Source organism: Diadema antillarum, unplaced genomic scaffold (assembly GCF_040938485.1).
Source record: "Diadema antillarum isolate AM-2024a unplaced genomic scaffold, OU_Dant_1.0 scf00000036, whole genome shotgun sequence".
NCBI classification, from domain to species: Eukaryota; Metazoa; Echinodermata; class Echinoidea; order Diadematoida; family Diadematidae; genus Diadema; species Diadema antillarum.
Genome location: NW_027270925.1, coordinates 3,958,169 through 3,963,539, shown reverse-complemented (window position 1 = coordinate 3,963,539; position 5,371 = coordinate 3,958,169).

The window sequence follows — 5,371 nt, the reverse complement described above, 5'->3', positions numbered from 1 at the left end:
TCTTCAGAAAAACATGTTCAAAGACTGTGATATCAGCTATAATGCGATGCAAATTGAATATGTCAGTGTTTAGGAATTGACTTTCATGAGTTGTGGAGTTTAATCTCAGACTATTTTACCGCTCGAAAATAGAGCATGTTTCAAAAATTGAAAGAGAAATTTCAATTTTTTATCCAAAGTACACAAGCCAAAGAGCCTCTACAAGGTGAACGAAATTATTGCAACTGGTAACGAAAATCCTATATGATACTGGAAGTACATGTCAAGAGAAATATATGAAATCATTTATATATATATATGTATATATATATATATATATATATAAAATAAACATATATAAACATATATAAACATATCATATATGTATATGTGTATATTAGTATATATGTATATAACACTATAACAACACTATCTATTGTTCATTGGAGGATTAGACATCAGCTTTGCATTTTGCATTAGAGCCCCTCTGACCACGTGATGGGCTCAGTCAATGAGTATGACAGGTTTTTTTTTCTGATACAACATAAATGTCATTAATTATGAAGTGAACTACAACTCGTATGCGAACAGCATTGGCTCAATCCTAAACGCAATTAGGAAAAAATGTAGCACTTATATAACCTCGAAACGATTTTATGTCATATTTTGCAGTTATATGGATCCAACAAGAATGTATAATAGGCGATCTTAATAGTATATAACAGCCTCTTGTTAGAATACATCTCTTTCTCTATCCGTTTATCTACGGCTTTGTAAATCGACGGCTTATTCCCACAACTATTGGTTTCGATGACGTGATTATCTCTGAAGCTTCTGACAATAAGAGCAGGCTTATTACTATCCACTACAATCCAACTGACCAGGCACCGAAATGTGATGATGACTAGTGTAAATTGGAAGCGAATTCTGATCAAATAGTTTGCTGAAAATTCCTTTGAAATCACGATATCGTAAAAGCGAAGCGGTCATCGATCGCGTGCGAAATAATCTGGCATTAGTCATATTCAAGCTTTCACATACACACACACACACACACACACACACACACACACACACATGACGTTTTGTCACGTGGACCTCCACCTGATCATGGTTTCGTTGTTGACGACTGGAAAAAAAAAGAGGGGGAGGGGAGAGAAAAAGGTTTACTTGTCTTACGTAATACCGAAGACTTTTGAAAGAACATGTAGGCCTATACACACACATTAAAGGGCAGCTTGTGACCAGCTGAAGAGCTCTGAGGGATATAAAGCTGTAGGATGGATACCAAGGAGGGTCTAGGCGAGCCTATGTACCACGGACCCTGTCCATGGATGTACGACAGGTCTCGTTCCTCCTCGGGTATCCTCTAATGCTGAATCGTCGCCACCGAAGAAGTTCGTGAAGACATATAAGTGGAAATTTTCTGTGATGATATCTTTTTTTTTTTCATTCCTCAGTAAAAATTTTGTGCTAAATAAAAGCAATGAAACAACACCGACAGATAGATGAAAAACAAGTTTACACAATATGGCGAAATCGATTTGGAAAACGGTTGGTAAAAGAGTGGATACAAGTGGGTCATTAGATGGAGGTAGGAATTATACATAGTGTGTATCATCATGGTCCGTAAAATCTTTTTCATTTTAACATTTACTTACTACGTACTTCACAAACTTTGCTGACGAGGAAAGTGACAAAAAAAGTACCAAGCGAATATATACCTATATCATGGTCGCGCAGAATTTTGAGAGAAACATCAAACAAGCTTTAGATGCCAATTCACAATGAGAATAATCGTTGTGTTGTTTCTTGCGTCAGGTGTTACGTACTATCAAACAAACATCTAATGTCAGCGATCCTCACACGGTGGAAACAATTGGAGACACTTCACTCAAACCCACTGCTCAATCTTTCATTCATTCATTCATTCATTCATTCATTCATTCATTCATTCATTCATCTATTCATTCATTCATTTTTTTCATTCATTCATTTATTCATTCATTCATTCATTATTTTGTCCACTCTATTCATTCATTCACTCCACTTATTCATTCATTCATTCATTCATTCACTCGTTAATTTTCCATCTCCAACAAAGACATTTCGACAACTGGCAGCTCGTAGTTTCGTATAAACTCTGATATAACAATTTTCATAACCTCCCTAACCCACATAGATAATTTAACAATAGACCTCTTTTTTTGGGGGGGGGGGGTTGAGCATGATAGAGTGGAGATAAAAGAAGATTTGTGGTCATTGCTAAATATGGCTTCCCGTTCAAACAGGTATCATTGTTTAATTGCTAATCCATTGCACAACTCCAGGAAAATATGTCTGGGATTAATCTTTTTAATTAGAATGGGTGAATATTTTGCGCAAGACATGGGGGAATTTTGTGTGTGGAATGCTTTCATAGCCTCGAAACATAATATCATAAATTTGTATGATTGTCACCGGTGAGTTTCATGATCGCATGTAAATCCTGAAGATTCTATTTCATAACTTATTACTGGTCAGGTGTCCCTCGAAAAACAATAACAAATCCGGAAACAAGCAAGCAAAGTGACAATTAAAGAGAAGAATATACAAGTATGGTTTCCATCAGTTCAGCTTGATTTCTTTACTCTTTTTTAAACAGCACAACATTGAATGTCATGGCAGATATGATCGATTTTTACACAATTATTATTTTGCATAAAACTATGTCCTTGCTCTCATGGGTGTTTTCACCGTATTTAAAGGACATGATAATCATTGCAAGACTGACTTTATTTTTCACATTGTGTTGTCTGCAAGTCAGTCTATTTGCGAGCTTTGTATTTTGTTTAGGTTTTTCTTTAAATGTTATGAAGATGAAATGACTTGATAAAGCAGGGGAATAAGAGGAAGGGTGATGGGCGGAGAGAAGAAAGATTGGATTATATATAGGCCGAAAAATAAAAGCGTGAGGTAAGGAGGAGAAAACGAGCACACATCAACATTCATTTTGATTGAAATCAATTTTGAAGCTGTTGGTATGATTCACTGCTGATTTTTGGTGTTTCGTCTTACATGACAATTTTTTTGTGTAACTGTAGCCTGTTATAGCGCATACTACCGAATTTGCTGCTTTCATAAGCCAATCTGTGAATGGTATAGTATTGGCGAAGATGGGGATTGGGCTTTTAGCTGTTTTGCGAAATGCTAAGAAACCACTTACAAAATAGTACACAGCAATACCATTCTAAGAGGAATTCAAAGTTTATTTGTGTTAGATGTCTCTGTCATTTCAAAACCAATTTTCATCAAGTGAGTAAAACAATGAGCTCCTCTTGGAAGTACATGTTATTTCATATTTCATAAGAGGTTTCTCATTATCTCATCCCTCCCAAAAATGTTAGAAACCTGAAGCTAGGTCTCAATCAAAACTATTATACGATCCCTTGAAATTGAAGTGAAACATGCACACTATGAAATGCAGGGATTACCGTTGCGTGAATAGTGTTTCTCACATCATATGCACGGTGTCCTATATACCAGTACCATATAATACTTTAAAATGTATGTTTTGAATACTATAGTCATTATATATAATTCCTTTAAGCAGTCTTAAAGTACTCTTAATCACATTTTGATGAGAGCCCTCTCGAATTGTCACAACACAGTGATTTAATTTGTGCGAGATGATGAAAGCATATATTTTTAGACCTTTTAATCAACCTCAGAGATATTGAAGATGAACTGTAACAAGTGATGCTATTAACCATCACGTTTATGGCTGACTGCTGTCACATCTTTTCTTTTCTGTACTCTCATAAACGATACTCTGCAATGTAGCTATATTTGTTAATGACGTGTGATCATTATTTTTTTCGCTTATGTCATAATAATTCATAGATTCAAACTCTTTATTTAGCATACCTGCATTGGAATGAGTGATATTGAAATTCTCTTGCTATGAAGTACAAGAAGGTTGTGTCTTCAAAACCATGTCATATAGTTTGTGTAACAGACTATATCATACGCTTGTGAGAAACTAAACCTTTCTTTTCACACATGCAGGAATACGAAAGAATCATAGTGATTGCCAGTGATTGAATGTAATGATTTCCACGCACTATTCTGCACTACAGCAACACTACACGAGTGTATGTGTTTTTAAAATTACTTTTTCAACATACTGTAATTGACTCCTTCGAAGTATTGTCCTGTTCTATCGCTAAAAAGGAGAATGGGAAGTCAGTCCGAAACTACCTGCTGGAATTTGGCGTGTAGCGAAGAAAATTAATTCATTTCACGCGTAATCTCCGCTCTAAGTAGACAAGCAAAATGTTAGATCTGTATCTTCGAGAAGTTACCAGAACTTCAGGACGACTACGTACAGTCGGAATGTTTGATAGGAATGGAGGGAAATGTTTTCAGCCGTGTAAGTCACATCCCGTATCTGAATGATATGTGAAAGACAGATCTCATAATAACTTCGGATCTTTGATTGAAATGAACCACTGTAAATATCCTTGGCTTGCGTCACATGTCGACATGACCTTCGCATTATCGCGGAGAGAGCAGAGTTGCGCCCTTTGTTCTCATTATTTTACTGCTATTGTGAAAGCGAGGTGGAGCAAAAACGTTTTTCAGCGACGAGGTGTTAATGTGTACAAAGAGCGATTTGATCATAATAGTCTCCTTCACAAGCTTATCTGCTCGGTAGTTCCGAGATTACTAGTATCCCTTTACGAAATTTGTGAGTGCTATGTGACAGACCTCCCGTACCACGAGAAACAAACGGAAAGTTTTATATCTGTTTGTCAACTTGGGCATATGCGTTGAGCATAATCCACCCTGTAGAAAACACGCAAAGTTATTTATGATAGGTACATGCATATCAACATGATGATTTCGGAAATTTTATACTTTCGAGTGTGTTCAATCTTGATACCCACTTTTTAAAGTTAAGTAGCCTTGCTCTAGACTAGTCAAATTCTCTCTTGAAGTAGCCAATCACGATTTCATTGTAGTGAACAGCGGGAGCCCTGGATAGCGACAGGGAGCACATTGGTTAAAAAAGTTGATACAAATTTACATACAACGGCAGTAGTCTACCAATGAGAGAGCGCTGAACCGTACAAGGCTCATTATGTATTCAGTGGGCGTATTTCTTGCTCGAGAGTGCAATGGGGAAACCCTGGATGGGCTGTAGCAACAGGAACAGTGTGTGTGTGAGAGAGAGAGAGAGGGGGGGGGGGGACCTGAATGTCAAAGAAAAGGATAACAAAACTTATTGCACTGAGCATGCGCACTGTCAACTGCTTTCAGCTCCGACCGTGCATGTGTTGCAAGAGAGGGAGATCAGGTCCAATATAAGCTCGCTGTTTCTCACTCTCCAGTCCATTACCACACGAATCTC